General features: G+C 33.8%; 1 protein-coding gene and 1 long non-coding RNA gene across 4 annotated transcripts in view; one reads left to right on the forward strand and one right to left on the reverse strand.

The window, feature by feature from the left end:
* LOC115214428 (meiotic recombination protein SPO11-like) overlaps nt 1–18,234 on the forward strand; it is a 757,765-nt gene that overhangs the window by 589,092 nt on the left and 150,439 nt on the right. The window lies entirely within an intron of this gene.
* On the reverse strand, nt 1,209–17,074 carry LOC118764262. The gene is made up of 3 exons (XR_005000063.1): nt 16,990–17,074; nt 12,286–12,291; nt 1,209–1,220 (listed from the first exon to the last, which is right to left on the reverse strand). It is a non-coding gene; the product is annotated as an uncharacterized LOC118764262 (long non-coding RNA).

Consider the following 18,234-nt stretch of genomic DNA (forward strand, 5'->3'; position numbering starts at 1 on the left):
TCCTGGATAGATTCCACTTTTTGTCAGTGGCTGAATCTACATCTTAGCATCAACCACTATACAGAGAATACTAGGTACATTTTAACTTGACACAAGCACTAGAGAAGTTCTTATGTCTTTGGCAAGACTAAAGTGTCTCTCAAACCTATGTTGTCCATGTTCACTTGCTAACCCCTTTGTGGAGTGTATTGGGTGCATTTTATCATGGCACCAGCATGAGTGAAAGTGTTTTGTACTTCAGAAGACCAAAGAGTGTTCCCTATTCTACATTGTCTCATTTATTGAAGATAGTGTGACCAAGAGGGTAAACAGAAGAGGGGGCAATGACTGAAGATTAACAAGGAAAAGGGGGATGTAGAAAGAGAGTGAATGAGGCAAGAAGGTGATGGTAAAAATGAAAGGTGATAAAAAAAGGAGTAATAGAAAGGTTAGTGCAAGAAGAAGTAATGAAGAGACACAGTAATGAGAGAGATGCAGTGATGTTTACTCATAAAGGAAGGAATGAGTGATAGATAGTCACAGAGAGGATAAGAGGCAATGATGGATGTTAATAAAAAGATAGAGTGATGGTTAAGTGTGCAGAAAGATAAGGTTTGCCACTTAGAGACAGCAGAGGTGGAAGTTACATGTAGAGAAGAGTGGTGGTAAGAGTGTGATGGATGTTAATAAAGAGTAACCTGGAGGTGAGGGAGAGTCATGGCTAACAGTACAGATGAATGATGGTGGTTGCAATTTCAAGTTTTTTTTTTCTATTAGTATCAAGAGCACAAGCTTTTGTTGCTAGAAATTTAGCTGTACCTCTGAGCACTTGTTTCCCTTGTGGTAGCCGTATAAAAGTGTTTATGTAAGATAAATGTTGATAGTATATACACTAAAACAAATATTCATCTAGTTCTGATGATTAATAAAAGACTCAACTTTGTATGCATTTCCTTTATATTTTGGCAAAGCATCAATAAAAATACAAAATTATTAAAATATGATACTTAACATGTAGGTTTTACTTTGACAGAAATTTGAAATGAATTTTTTCTATATGAAATGCTAACATAAGAATCTCTTTGAAATATCAAATTTATTTCCAGCAACAGTAATACAAAATAAAATAATCTTATTTTTTTAATGCAAACATCCAAATGTCTAGTTTAGTATCAAGTATTACTTCAATAGATTTTTAGGTTTGAATTTTCGCTAATGTTGATACAAAATATCAAATATTGCTTTCTGGTAAATGTTCACCCAATTAAGCTAACTGCTAGTTCATAAAGTAAGATAAATTATTATATTAAAGCAAATTCTAACTTGCTATAAATATAATTAATAAAGAGCAAGGTGTTTCTCATATTTACTGATATAAGCAATCCCATGCAAACAATTAGATCCAGTTAATAATGTAAACTTAAACGTAGGCACAAAATCAGTAATGTTTAAAAGCAATTACCAATCATAATAGTAAATATTCTGCACACTTTGAAAATGTATCAAGCCATGTGTAAATATATAAATAAACAAACAAACACCTATCAACTCTTTAAATGAAATCTGAAATAAAATTATTTGTGAAAATCAAAGCAGAATTATTTTCAGTTTGACGAATCAGTATTTATTTGCTAATATATATAACATATCTGCTTATGTGTTTTCTATTATTAATGTGCAAACATTTAGTTGTAAAATTGCTTCCTTTGAAAGGTTATGCATATACTTAAAAAAATATGTTAGCATCTGACATTATTGTAAATATGTTGACAGAAATGCGGTTTATAAATAATCAATAATTTAATTAATCATTTACTTATTACATAGTTCTCTTCAGTTCGATAACACTGCTATTTCATTTGTATGCTTTCTAATCATTTTCTATTCATCATATTCTTTCTCTTTAACTAAGCCACACAGTTTAATATATGCATATGTTAAGTGCAGCTTGAATATACTTACGTAATATACCAAATTTAAGATAGAAATGATTTTCATCAGTGACAGCTTTGTTTTTACAAATTATATCTTATATGTGAATGAAAGTCTTGTATTTAATGTAAAAAAATAAATAAATAAAAGAGCTTTTCAAATTTCCTACTGATTCTTGCTCTCAGTAATACAGCTGACAGAAAAAGCAAGTAAACATATTTCGATATCTTTCTAGTCTTTCAGCTGTAGTCACAGTCGTTTGTAATGTGACTTCTGTATTTGTTCATTTTCAATTGATTCAGAATTTCCATTCTTGTGCACAGTCACTTTCACTACAACCAAGGAGTTACATCTCACCTAAAGTGTATTTGAAGTGATGTAACTCAGAACGCTATCAAGAAGGCTCAGTTATTCAGCATTATCAGACTGTCTGGAAAATATAACTTTCAATTTTTATTCAAACTGTGGCAAAGAAGCTGCTGTTGGATTTTAGCAGATGTATAGGTCACAAGAACTTCAGATACACAGACTATTTGACAGCTGAATAATCATGAACTGAAATCCAGGGATTGTTTGGATTGTACAATATAGATTGAAATATGATGATTGTTGTGGCATTGGTAGAAGAAAATAGCTTGGGACTTATAAAGTATGGGAGACAAGAAAGATAAAATATTTCACTTTACAGATACAATCATTTATATAAGATGTATAAAAAGCTAAGACATGATGACAATAGAAGCTGCAAACTCTTTTTATAGTTGCAGAGGTGTTAAAATGTGTTAAAGGAAGGAAACTAAATACTTATTTAAGTGACAATAAAGTCCATATGAATACTGGCTTCAGATGGAGATAAACATTGCATAGTTTATATGCCTTATGATACAAATGTAAGTTCTAAATATGGATATAACAATTCTACTTTACATTTTATAATCCAGAAGTCTTTGACTGGGTTCCATTTCTATATCCTGATTGGTAATAAAAGCTGTCTGGATATCAGGATTTGAATTACTGAAGAATGTGTGTATTGGTTTGAATCTTCTAGTGATCTGTCTTCAGCTTACTTACCTTCACCCTAGTTATTGGGAAAATCCCTGGATATTGTTAACTTTTGAACAAACAATATTAGAACAAGCAAAAAATATTGAAGTAGATATGTGAGTAGGGTGGGAGTGGTTTACAAAATTGTTATTTCTGTCAGCATCAATATTTTTTCTCAGAGCAAAAGACATTATTCAGAAGGAATAAAAAAAAAAGTATAATGCTATATTTCAATGACTCTGGTAACTGTGGTAACTAGAGACAAATTATTCGAATATTATCATTTGTATATACAATGAGAGAAGCTAAATGGAAGTGTAATGAAAATTGATATTACTACTTGAGAAAAAAAATGATATTAGTTTTCCAGAAAAAAAGGAAAGAAATAATATAAATTATATGGAGATCTAAGACAGTCGATAAAAGGGCAAAAAGGTTTTTATTTACATTTCTCTATGTTCTTTTATTATTACATTGCTCAGATAAGTAGATAACAATCTGTTTACTGTTGCAAAATAAATACTGGTAATACAAAATATTTATTTTGATTGAAATAATAATTGTGAAGTATAGCTGAAATAATAATTTTATCTTTACACTTTTAGTTAGATGTGAACATGCTTTTAAAAATTTATTTGTATGAATATGTTTCAAATTAGGTGTTTATTAAAGAGAACCTTTCTAAATCTGGATTATATTAAACTGAAAATTAAGCTGTTGATATTTCAGTGAATTATTTCAAACTTGTTATTACCAACATGCTGTAACCCCCATATGCATATATATGATGAAAAGCATTCTAATTATTCAGGGATGGTGTCCCAAGGACCACATTAGCCAATGTAAACTTTCTTTCTTTTTATAAATTGTGATTTCAGGGCGGTTTGAGTGATATTTCTAGCTGTTCAAAATATAAAAATATAAATAAAATAAATGTAACAACTTGCTAGTTTTTCTTCCAGTCTGTTTCAATTTTGCTTATTCTATCTCATAAATTTATCTCAGAATAAGTTGTTTAATTTAATAAAGAAGAGTTCTCTTTTTTATTTATGATTTTAATATATTCTCTTTTTTATTACCCTTGTATAAACGGCTTCAACACACCTATATTTAATCTAATCTTCCTACCCAAATGCAAACTTGCATTCCATAAAAAACACATGTAATCTCCATAAAATTTTTTCCTGATGTCATATGTTGGTCTGTTAAAATCCAAATAACTGTCTTACTAGATCTTCCTTTACTCACAACTTTTATTTTATTCTAACACAAACATTTTTGTCCTTAAAAAGTGAATTTGATGTCTAACATATACTGTATCTGAATTTCATCAAGAACTTCTTTATCTGCTGAAGTTCGGTCTTGTTCTTGTATGCATATTACTTTCATTTACCACCTCTTTCTATTCCAACTTTATTTAATCTATCCAGTTAGTTATCTATTTGTTAAATTTTATTCATTTAATTAATTTTTTATACCTTTTGTCTCCCCTCTTCTCCTTAAGTACCTACTTTTCCATTAAACTTTGAAAATTTGCAGTTTCTGGTGAGTGTGCTGGTGGCACATCTGTGCCAGTGACATGTAAAAGGTACCTGTGCCAATGACACGTAAAAGACACCCATACCAGTGACATGTAAAAGACACCCAGTACACTCTATGGAGTGGTTGGCATTAGGAAAGGCATCCAGAAGTAAAAACCAAGTCAAAACAGACTGGAGCCTCATGCAGCTCTCCAGCTTACCAGTTCCAGTCACTGGTGTCTTTCATGTAACCCATGCCAGCATGGAAAGCAGATGCTAAATGGCAATTCTATTTCAGAATAATGTGATTTCAACAGCTACTGTTAACATTTTCAGTCAAAGAACTATAGTCACTTTAAATCAGTGGGGGTCCATATAAGATTTTGCTGTTAAAATTTATGTGCAATATACTGGTTAAACTTCTATATTACACAATTTTTTTTTTTTTTTACACAATTCTTAATATTTAATTATAAAAATATAATAATCTGCATTTTTAAACACTGAATGGCCATGAGGGTCCACCGATTTCAAATTGTTGAGAACCACTGCTCTAAATGGTAAATAGTCAAATGTTAACTGGGGGTTTTGTCCAGTTAGGCAACCTTACTACTGTACATTAGAATATTATGGCTCTCTTTTCTTTTAGGAGTGGGCAAGGGTGGTAAGCTCAACAGATCCGCCTGTACAATACTACATTTAGCTTTTGGGTGCCTTCTGCAGAATTCGCACTTTCAGGATAACATGGTCTTTTGATATGTTATTTTCTACAGCAGTTTCATAACATAGTAACACTATTTATCAGAGAGTACAGATGGAGAAAAATTCCTAGCAGTGGCCTTCCACTGGTAGTTGCTGGTCTGGTGCTGTAGGAAACACCTTGAGAAGCTTCCTGTTAATTGGCATGTAATCTCCGACTGACTTCTTCTCACTCACTTCATGCTCTGCTCAGAGAGCAACAAGAATTTGAGAAGTTTTCATGTGGCTTCTGACATCCAGCATGACTATTTCCAGAGATAGAGATAGTGATTAGTGACAACTCATGAGTTATGGCTTCCTCTTTCCTTTTATAGAAATGTCATTAAATGAAAATGAAAACTAATTAGAATAAGGTTAATTTTTCCCTCTTATATTGCAAAGCTGTGAACTTTGATCTTGTCTGAACCCCTTCTAGCTACACTTACTTAAAGTCAGCCCTCTAAATTCTTCTGCTGTCTCTGCTGTTTTCCAAACTCATCCGGCTGCAATAAACTGTTTGATTATTTCATATTCTTCATTGAAGATATCTATCTCATATCACCCTTCTCTGAAGTCTTTCTCCTTCATCATCATCTTCATCATCATCATCATCATTTAATGTCCACTTTCCATGCTGACACAGGTTGGATGGTTTAACTTAGAGCTGGGTAGCTGGGAGCTGTCTAGACTCCAAGTCTGTTGTAGCATGGTTTCTATGGTTGGATGCTTTCTACATGCTATTGGTATAGGTGCATTTACACAGCACCAGCACAGGTGCATTCATGCAGTACTGACACAAGTGCTTTTTATGTGGCACCAACACCTGAAAGGATGAGCCTGTATATGTGGAAGAGAGCGATTTTACTTAGCTTGATACATCTTATCAAGCAGAGCAAATCACTACATCTCCCAGTCCCTTGTTATTTCCTCAGTGAGATCTCCAGCATTCTAAGATCCTTTCTCACCACTTCGGCCCACGTCTTCCTGAGTCTATCCCTTCCACAGATACCCTCCACAATTAGAGCTCAACATTTCTTTACGCATCTTTCCTCATCCATATTCATCACATGACTGAACTAGTCCAGTCTTCTCCCTTGCACACAACATTTGACGCATCTTATACCCAGTTTTCCTTTTAAATCATTTACACTCTGTTGTGCATGCACACAGATATTACCCATCCAGCAGAGCATGCTAGCTTCATTTCTTTCAAGCTTTCACAAGTCCTCTGTCATCAAAGCCCATGTTTCATTGCCATGTAATATAGCTGTAGATACACAGGCATCATACAATCTGCCTTTCACTCTGAAGGAGAAGCCCTTAGTCACCAACAAAGGTAGAAGCTCTCTAAATTTCTAATGATCCACCCAAGCATTGAGGGAGCTTATTGTCTGTGCATTTTTAGTGTTTATTGTACCTGCACATGTGCCTCACACAAATACTATATTCTCCAATAACTTTCCTCTGATACCATTACATCTCTTATGTGTCCAAAGCTTGCAGTGAGTACAATGTATAGAGTTCCTACCAACACCCTTCTTACATATCAAGCAGGGCCATCTCCCAAAAGGGAGTTGTGATTTGTCTTTTTTCTTATTTACTAGGTCTTTGGTTTTTACTAAATTTATTCTAAGACCCTTAGATTTTAGGCCTTATTTCCATACCTGAAATTTCTTCTCTAGGTCAGGTAGTGATTCAGCAATAAGGACAAGGTCAAGAGCATAGATTTGCTGCCAGGGACAGCCATCTTGAATTCCTCTGTTAAGGCTTGGAGGACAAACATAAACAAGTGGGGCCTGAGAACTGAACATTGGAGAACTCCTACTTGTACACCAAATTCATTGCTATACTCATTACCAACCTTCACCTTACTGGCAGCTTGTACCACTCTCACTAACCACTCATCTACCTCTAGCTTTCACATTGACCACCAGATAAGGAAGTGGGGGACTCTATCAAAGGCTTTCTCCATGTCATGAAAGGCGGGTACAGAGGTTTATTTTTGGCTAAATACTTCCCCTGCAGTTGCCTAACCAAGAATATAGCATCATCCTTGGTGGGTTTAATATTTATGCAGTGAGCTGGCAGAAATGTTAGCATGCTGGGTGAAATGTTTGGTGGTATTTCATCTGCCATTATGTTCTGAGTTCAAATTCCACCAAAGTTGTCTTTGCCTTTCATCCTTTTGGGGAGTGATTAAATAAGTACCAGTTATGCACTGAGGTCGATGTAATCCACTTAATCCCTTTGTCTGTTCTTGTTTGTCCCCTCTATGTTTAGCCCCTTGTGGGCAATAAAGAAATAAATATTTATGGTTGCATCTTTTGGCTTTTGCATTCCACTTGCACTGATGCTGTTGATTTCCAAACCTGAACAACACTCATATATTTAACTCTAAATATATTGGATCTTTTACTCTCCTAATTAAAGCCATCACTCTTCCTCATCTCCAGGTTACTCATTATTGACATCCATCACTCTATTACCATCCAACATCTCTACACATATCTACCACTTGCACCGTTTCCTTGCAGCAAACCTTATCTTTTGGCACTCTTGTCTCCCAGGCTGTTTTTTATTGACATCCATCACTGTCTCTTATCATCTCTATGACAACCAATCACTTATTCTTTCTCTCTCACAAGCAAGCATCTTATCTCTTTTGTCAACACAAAGACATATGCTCATATCCTTCACCCACTCTACATGTGGCTGATATTCAATTAAAATCCCCCACTGTTATAAATGCTAGACTTCACCATATCTGATGAGCTTCTCTGTTCACTCCACATAAATAACAGCTAAAATAGCATCCTTAACTCTACTCTTACTTATCAGAATCAGAAACACTTCAGTACCAAACAGTTATTGACTCACTTCAAAGCACAAGACACGCAAGTGAGTATTGGTAGCTTATCTGCATGTGTGTTGCAGCTGTTATGCATATAAACTTTCTTGACCACATACAAAAGAAAACTGTCTCATTGATTTGCAAAGACTCACTCATCGACACACCATGACTCTGACCCAAAGGCATTGCATCTCCTCTCTTTCTCTCTCTCTCTCTCTCTCTGTGCCTATTTTAAAACTTCTTGTATAGTGTCTGCTCCTCTGAATTACTTGTTACATATCACCCTCATCCTTCATGACTGTATCCAGGCTCTACATTAACCATTATGTGCAAATTTTTACTTCCCTAAATGCCAGCCCTCTGCAATTTCCTCTCTTGCTATGTTCTTCCTATAAATATCATCTTACAGGTCTTGAAGTTGAACATAAATCACGTGACCCTTCAGTATTCCTTTTCTCTCAACTATGCCCCAATATGTAAAATGGATTGTAGTGGTCTACTAGTGTGAAATGTACAGAGGATTCAGTAATGCTAGGTAGGGCTGAATAATGTTTACTGTCAGTACTTGAGGACTGGGAATAAGAAACATGCACAGACTTAGCTTTGTACTCACACTTGCATGTACGCATGCATGCATACATGCTCACACACATACTCAAACGAATACACACGTAAATACTTTACAAATATATTAGGAACATTTCTTCAAGCAAGTGCTCTCTAAAATATAAATAAATTCCAATTTATTGGGTTATATGATAAACTATATTGCTTAAGCAAACTGATACTTGAAAACACAAATGATACATTTTTGAATTGGTCCTAATGTGCTTTGAGCAATTACCATCTATTATAGCCCCAGGTAACCCAAAGACTTGTTTATTTATTTATTTATTGAACATCACATTTATTGCTTATATATTAACTATCCTATAGACTTGGGTTTTTATTCATTGCCAGAAACTATTTCAGCTCTGAACAGTTTTGGCAATATAGTGTACTCTACTTTTTAGAGTACCACACATAAATCTGGGTCAGTGATGCTGTTACAAACACCAAAACAGAAACGCCATTGAGTTGACTGCCAAATATGTTACAACCACTAGCACACTAACATACTGTTATCTTCTTTTACTTTCACTTTTACTTTTACAGCAGTTTCTACACTTCTGAGCCAGTACACTGTATAATACCATTAATCCAACCTGTTTAAGCTGTCTTTCCTCTAGTCCCTGTCCCACTGTTTTAACCAGCATATTGAACATTTCACTGAGCCCTTCTTCTCAGGACTGCAACCATTTGAAGCTAGTTTCCTGTAGTCAATCAGCTAGCAGCAAATGCTGAGGTAATCTCTAGGAGAGATCAGCCAGCTCTCTCTCATTAGGTAATGTAGACTTGATACACTGGAAAGAAGATGAGTTTGTGGCTGACTTAGAGTTAAACGGCAACAGTCTGCAAAATTTCAATCTGAATATCTCCTGCCTTTGCCCTCCCAGTTTGAGTGTTTCATTTATTTACCTTTTATTTGTTTTGTGTAATGCTTGGGTTTGTAGTTTTGCAAGCTGCATGGTGACCTCAATAATGCTGGTCGTATAAATAAAAGCACAGAGTACATGCTGTAAAGTAGTTGGCATTAGGAAGGGCATCCAACTGTAGAAACCATGCCAAGGCAAACACTGGAACTCAATGCAATCCTTGGGCCCTTTGGACCCTGCCAAACCATCCAAACCATGGGACATGAACATTAAATGATGATAATGATTTCCATATATTAGGTAAAAAAAAAACTGTTAAAAATTTGAAATGTTGAAAGTATTTGTTTTTAAATAGAAAGGGAAGGTAATAAAGTTAATAGAAGATATGAGAAGGATAGTATTTTTCTATTTGCTTTGCCTCCCCACTCCTACCCATCACAATATGAGTTTGCTGAATCTTATCAGTTGAGCTTTTGGGCCACAAAAATCCATGTTGCTTTAGAAATATGTAAATAATTTTAAGTGAAGATGATAGGGGTTTTATTTATTTTTAGCTTCTGTATCTGTTTATTGAGTAAGATGTGTAGTAACTTTCTCATTAGCACATAATGGATGATGTATCTTACAATAATTATCGTCTTCTTTAAGAGCATTGGATTGGCAAAATCATTAGAGTGTTGTACATGATATTTTATGGTGTTTATTCATGACCCTTTACATTCTGAGTTCAAATCCTGCCAAGGTCGACCTACTTTGCCTTTCATCTTTCTGAGGTTGATAGAATAAAGTAGCAGTCAAACACTAGGGTTGATTTAATTGACTAAACTTCTTCAAACTTTGTAGTTTTGTGACAATATTTAGAAATCAATAATTATTATGTATTTCATTATAGGTGACCTTCTCAATCTATATAAAACAATTGCCAGAATATCTTGCTTATACAACAAATCTTCAATGATTAAAAGGAAATTTCTAATATTGTTGATCCATCTAAAGTATGTTAGAATGAAGACACGTAATCTATATTGTGAAATAAAATGTCAATTTAATCAGATGGAAGATTGTTATTCACTTACATCATAAAGAAAATCATGTGGTGGACATTTAAATACCCTAAAAGATAAATACTTTTTAACATCCATGTACTGGGCTTATTTCAATTCTGATTAATTTTCTGCTAAATGAATCCTTGAAACTAAAATTTCGAAATGTCTTGCATTATTTAAAACAGGTTTAATACTTATGTAGCATTTTCATTTTTGTCATCTTATAATAGAAACTCTAGCAGTTTGTACACTTAATTGAACACAATTGAATTTCTAATTTAGAAAGAAATAACTATTTCTGTTCCTTTATTTAATTCTAAGCAGATTATGCTGACTGTAGAAAATAGCACATGCAACATATTGAAAGAATCTTTGAAATGAAGATTTCTCATATTCTATTTTTAAAACATTGTTCAGATTTTCTAAACCCAACATAAGGTATTTTTAAAGCTGGCTATTTCTATTAATGGTTAAAATATGATCAAAATTTCTCATGATTTTCTAATGAATAGTTCATTGATGACAACATTTTCAATAGTTAATTAAAATACTTTGTAGAATATCTTTGCTATCATTAGTGATATAAAATATCTAATGGGATACAGCAGATTTTAAGTATAAGAGTAGATGAGCTTTAGATAACTCCAATTTCAAAGATCTTTTCTTAACAGTGTGACATTTTTTATACTTTTTATGATAAACTCATTTGTTGGAACAATGATATTTGATGTATTCAAAGAATTAGCATTTGAAATTTTCATTGAATTGCTGGATACAAGAGGACAAAACAACACAACGGCTTGCATGTTACACATTATTAATGGTTTATTATCATAAAGAAACAACTGACTGCACTGAAGAGCTAATCAACATATTATGCTAAAAACAATTCAAGTTCTAATAGAATTTTCATGTGAAATTTCTATTTTATTAACTATGGCAAACATTTTTTTCTTTTTGCTATAACTTTATATTCTAGCTTCATGCTAACGTAGGCTAGTTGTATCTGAAATTTTGGATACATACAAGTCTTGGGGCACACTAATTACAAGTGGATGTTTTTTCCAAATTTTTTATTCAGTTGTGAAGTGGAACTTTTTAACTGAATTAAAATTTTGAATACAACACATTGCCAGTGGCAAGATTGAAACTCATGGTTACTAACATTTAGCACTTTAGCTATTAAATCACAAAATTTCCATTCAATAATTACGTATTTATAAGCTGGTCAAATCGTTAGCATGCTGGGCAAAATGCCAAACAGCATATCATCTAACTTTATGTTCTGAGTTTGCATTTCATTTAGGTTGACTTTGTCTTTCATCCTTTCAGGGTCGATGAAATAAGTATCAGTTAAGTGTGGTCCACTTACTCCCTCCAAGAAATTTCTGGCCTTGTGCCAAAATTTGAAACTAATAATTATGTATTTATAAGGCAGTGAGCTAGCTGGCAGAATTGTTAGCATGCTGGGCAAAATGCTTAAATTCTGGTGAGGTTGACTTTGTCTTTCATTCTTTTGGGATTGATAAAATACTTACCAGCTGAGCACTGGGGTGAATGTAGAGGACTCACCCCCTTCATGAAATTGCTGGCCTTGTGCCAAAATTTGAAACCAGTAATTGTATATCTATAGTTCATAGAGGGCATTTGCACTGCAAATGAAGTTGAAAGGGGCTAAATAAAACTCTATGACAGGATACTTAGGACTAATATTTACTATGCAAAAGAAAATTAAAAATAGCTATATTTGGAAAGAAGCAAAGTCACTTAACCATTACAGACACAAATTTTAGAAGCTGTGTGATGGTGGTAGCAGTGGTGGTGACAACAACAATAATGGAAAAATGTAGTCACGCAGCATTTTGATTTTATTTTTGAACACAAAAACTTTAATTATTTCTCACAGTTTTATATGTTTGAAATCACACAAACATTTATTTTCTGCTTGTTATGGTAATATTTTCAATGATTTCAAAATCTTCTGCAAAAATATTGAGAAATATCTCTTTTGTGGCTGTGTGTATGTGTGTTTAGGAAAAATCATGAAAGATGTAAGAGATTTTGTTTACAACAAAATGATATTTATAATATTGTATGAATCCTGATTATAGAGCTTTAGTACAACGAAGGCTGCTTTAGTGTGCTTCAGCAGTTTTTGATATGCTTATCACAAGGCAAAGTCAGATGTTTGCAAGAGATTTCCATCATGTATGGCTGGCTTGTTTAAATCTTATCAGATATTGAGATTTCTCAATACATTCTGCTCAATCCTAATACACTCCCACAGCAAAGCTATTGCTTGATTTTTACCAGCAGTGTACTTAAAAGAATAATTCTTCTTTTCAGAATAAAGGAAGTTTGAACAATAAACTAACTTAAAGGGTATACATTTATTTACAAATATCTATTGAGAAAATATATGATATTGATTTTTAGAACTGTTGTATCATTTCTACCATATTCGTTAAAATTTCTTTTGTGTGTTTGTGTGTGTATATGTATGTATGTATGTATGTATGTATTTATGTATGTATGTATGTATAATCATACCTATATAACAAATACATATATCTGTTCAAATAACAAATACATGAATCTATTCAAAATGTTGAAGCATTGTTTTTGATTAAATTTTGTTTTGATTATCAACTCTCAAAAATTATATGGTGGTGGGAGTGGATATGGGGAGGAGTTGCATGTATGTTTGTATAATTTTTTTTTTATATATATATATATATATATATATATATATATATATATATATATATATATATATGTATGTACGTATGTGTGTGTGTGTATATATATGTATATAAATGTATGTATATATGTATGTGTTGTGTGTGTGTGTATATAAATGTATGTATATATGTATGTGCGTGCATGTGTTGTGTGTGTGTATATATATATATATATACACACACACACACACACAACACATGCATACACATACATTTATATACATATATATACACACACACACATACATACACACATATATATATATATATTGATTATATGTATATATATCATCATCATCATTGTTTAATATCAATTTTTCCATGCTTGCATGGGTTGAAAGGAGTTTATTTGAGGTAGATTTTCTATGGCTGATGCCCTTCCTGTTACCAACCTTCACCTGTTTCCAGGCAAAGTAATATTTCTCCATGGCCAGATATGTTTTCGCAGAATATCAGAAATGAATGACACCGCTTGCTTGTGAGATGGTGTGCTGCAAAGAGGGAGGTGGCTTTATCTTAGGTGCTAAGGGGTTGAACTATGATTGAAGAGTCAGGAACATATTTATTGCTGTAGATTACCTTGCATTATGTGCATGGGTAGAAGTAAATTGAGTGGAGCTAAAAAGTGAGTTAAAGATGGTGGTGATGAGTTGTCATCTGCAAGGTACAAGAAGGTGAACAGAAGAGAGTATTGGGACAGATGAGGAGGGGTGGGTGGAGAGAGGTTGCAAAACTGGGGAAGATTGAAAGAAAATTTGTGTCACAGGAAGACATGAGGATATTTATAGTTCTGCTCTTGTTTAATTTGAGCATCTGAATAATGCAGTGTGTGTGTGTGTATATCATCATCATCATCATCATCATCACTATACTCTCAGAGTGGTTGGTGTTAGGAAAGGCATCCAGCTGTAGAAACTCTGCGAGATCAGAATGGAGCCTGGTGCAGCCATTTTGTTCACAAGTCCTCAGTCAAATCGCCCAACCCATGCTAGCATGGAAAGCGGACAGTAAACGATGATAATGATGATGATGATGATGATGATGGTATATATATATAAATATATATATACACATACATACATGATGGTCATAGTTTCTTGTTGTCCAAAAAAGACAGTTTTGCAATTTCTTGCTGAAATACTTGCACAAATGATTTGTTTATAGTGATCAAATGTATGTGCTGTACATTAGCTCACTGCCTCCATTAGATCAACGTTACCTGAACAGGTGCACTGTGTAACACACGTCAAGTGTCAAAGTGATTGCACAGCAATGTGAGATGAATTATTTTGCTCATAAATACAACGCACCACCTAGTCCAAGAATTGAAACCACAATCTCATAATTCTGTGTGCAACACCCTAACCACTAAGCCTTGTACCCTCATACACACATACATATTTACATACATATACATACATACTTACATACACATACATACATACATACATACATACATACATACATACATACATACATACATGCATACATACAAGCACACACAAAAATACATATATCTATATATAAATATACAGTCGTGTTTTATATAGACATAACTCCTAGAACAATTATTTTTAGAAAAATTCTGTAAGAACACAATACCCATGTAATTCCAAAGTCCTCCTTTTACTTTATTAAGTTTTTACTTTTTCTTATTGTGCTACTGTTGAGTACTCTTTCATAACTCAGATTCTTAAAATGAATTTATTGTCTTTCTGCACGAAACAATTATCTAGAGAACTGAATAAATATTTTATACCATATTAAAATATTTTTTAAAATATGACGGAATTTTTTGAACTTCGTTCTATAACTTAAGTAATATCTGTGTGAAAAAGTGCCACTCCCAAACAGTGGAAGGAATCCAGGGTAGAGGGAGACCCAGGAAGACATGGGATGAGGTGGTCAAGCGTGACCTTCGTATGTAAGGCCTCATAGTGGCAATGACAAAAGACGAAGACCTCTGGAGATATGCTGTGACTGAGAAGACTTGGCAAATAAATTGAGTTCACAGTTGTAACCTACACCAGTGTGACATAACCAGCCCACTCAAAAGTACCTTATATCGTAGGGCGATATGCCATGCTTGAGGAGACTTATTGAGTCAAGTACATCAAAACCAAAATCAAATGGAAATTGTAGTTGTGATCCCTATGCCAGTGGCACGTAAAAAGCACCCAGTACATTCTTGGAGTGTTTGGCATTAGGAAGTGCATCCAGCTGTAGAAACATTGCCAGATCAGACTGGAGCTTGGTGCAGCCTCCTGGCTTTCCAGACCCCATTCAAACTGTCCAACCCATGCCAGCATGGAAAACGGACATTAAACAATTATGATGATGGTAATGATGATGATGATGATTGAGATATATATATATATATATATATATATATATATAATGTTCATTCATTCATTCATTCATTCATTCATTTAACATTCATTTTTCCGTGCTCGCATTGCTTGGACAGGGACTTATTTGAAACAAATTTTTACAACCGGATTCCTTCCTTCTTTGGTTTTATTTTTTTCTTTCGGTTCAAGCACAAGATTTTCTTATATTCAAAAATGCTGGGCTATCAGTTGTACAGTCAACTAGGAATGTAAACATCATATCATCATTTCACTCCAAAGTGTGTCAGTAACCCCTCCCCCATATGCACACACAGATGTTTTCCCAAACTCACTCACAAGACATTGGTCAACCTAAGGCTCTTGGAAGTAAGCAACAGAGACTGAACCTGAACACTTGTAGTTAAGAAGCAAAGCTCTTTGCTGCACAGATGTAACTACAGCTGATTTATTCATCTAACCCCTGCTGGTATGGGAAGAGGAACATTGAATGAATATATATATATATGTATGTATGTGAGTCTGTGATATACGTTGTGAAATAGCTTTTGTAAGAATAGGATGGTATTCCTCTCTCTCTCTCTGTAGCATTTTAATCAATCAAATATCTGATCGATTAAGTTGTACACAAGTGTTGCATTGCAACATTTGGATGTATGCTATTCTATTTGAAATGTATGTAACTGATTTATCAAGAATAAATCTCCTTACTTTTGTGTTTTTCTATTATACTCTGTGACTTTATACTAAATTCATTCAGTATTTGAACTTCAGATTGGACAGGTGGCAGAAAGTGAATTTACAACTATGTGGATTACTGTGGCATTCACTGGCCAATTTAGTTAGCCAGATTTGAGGTTTGGTACCTCTTGAGTGCTTACAAAGTATTTGCCTGGATTCTTTAATCTCTTTTTCTTTCACTTCATGAGTAAAAAAGAGAGACAGAGACAGACAGTAAAAAGGAAAATGTCGCTTGAATTTGAAAACTATGGAAATATTTTTTTAATATTTCATTTAATTTTTCCACAATTTAATTGCTTCCCATACTTTACTCTAAGTTGAAAAAATCGCAAAGACTGAAATCGGTACTAAAATGTTCATGATAAAATTATTTTAGCATTTTCTACTTTGTCTTATTTTCCTTGTATATGTGTGTGTGTGTGTGTGTGTGTGTGTGTGTGTGGTGTGTGTGTATTAAAAGTCAGGGTACAAGATGCACCTGCCTGCTAGAAAGAAGAGTTAAATGTCTTCAAAGCCACACATCTCTCTCTATATATAAACACACACAGAGAATGTAGCCAATATACTAAAAAACAAACAGCCGTCCCCATTTGTAAAACTACAAAGAGGAGAGTAGATATTACAGTATCAATTCATTTCACTTTCTGTGCCAAATTGACATTAAAGCTCTCCAGCTAGACTCACTATGTAAACTATTTTAAAAATTACATTTACCATTCCGTGCATGTCTGTTCATCTGAAGGCCCTGCAACTTCCAAACAAACCTTAGCGAGCAAGTATAGATTCAAAATTCAAATAAGTTATCATTGTCTTTAAAAAAATAATGATAAAGTGACCAGCAAACATAATCCATATTGGCACAGAAAGCAAAAGCAATTGATACTGGGAAATCTACCCTCGTCTTTGTAGTTTAACAACTGGGGGTGACTGTTTTTTTAATGTATTTGTTACATTCTCTGTGCATGTTTATATATAGTGAGAGATGTGTGGCTTTGGAGAGTTTTAACTCTTCTTTCTAACAAACAGAGGCATATTGTACTCTGACTTTTAATATATATTTTGCCTATTTCGATTATGTTTGCTGGCCACTTTATCATTATTTTTTTTAAGATAATGATAAGTTATTTGAATTTTGAATATATATATATAAATTTATATATATAATAATAAAAGCTCTTTGCTAGAGTGGGCCATGGTGCCCCATATATGACTAAAAGACTTCACCAGGTGGTGCTATTAAGTTAGACATGGCCTGGGCCAATACTGGCCAAAACATATCAAAATTAAGTTATATATATATATACACACACACACACACACACACACACACACACACACACACACACACACTTACATACATGTGTAGCAATGCTGATGCTCCCTGCATGAATTTTGTTTGTGGTTAAAGTGTCTTTTGTCTCTTATTTCCAGCAATGCTGGTGTTCCCTGCACCTTTCATCACTTTTAGTGATGGTGTATCATTTCAGTTTTGGTTTTAAATTGTGTGTAGCCACCCTAATTATTTTACACGCACCTATGAATATATATATATATACATACATAGATGTGTGAGTGTAAGAAAACAGAGACAGAGTTGTGAATAATGTGACAAGCTTTCTGGTGCTGCTACCATAACATGTACCAAGTACTCTCAGTGAAGTGGTTGGTGGTGGAAAGGACACAGTCATAGAAGTCAAACGAAAGATGAAATATTTTTTTGAGATATTGTTCTCTCCCCCCTCTAGGTTAGTAGCATCTCCAGATAAGTGCTGTCTCAGAGTATGATGCAAAATATGGTGATGACGGTTACAGTGATAGG

This window comes from Octopus sinensis, linkage group LG7 (genome assembly GCF_006345805.1).
Source record: "Octopus sinensis linkage group LG7, ASM634580v1, whole genome shotgun sequence".
NCBI classification, from domain to species: domain Eukaryota; kingdom Metazoa; phylum Mollusca; class Cephalopoda; order Octopoda; family Octopodidae; genus Octopus; species Octopus sinensis.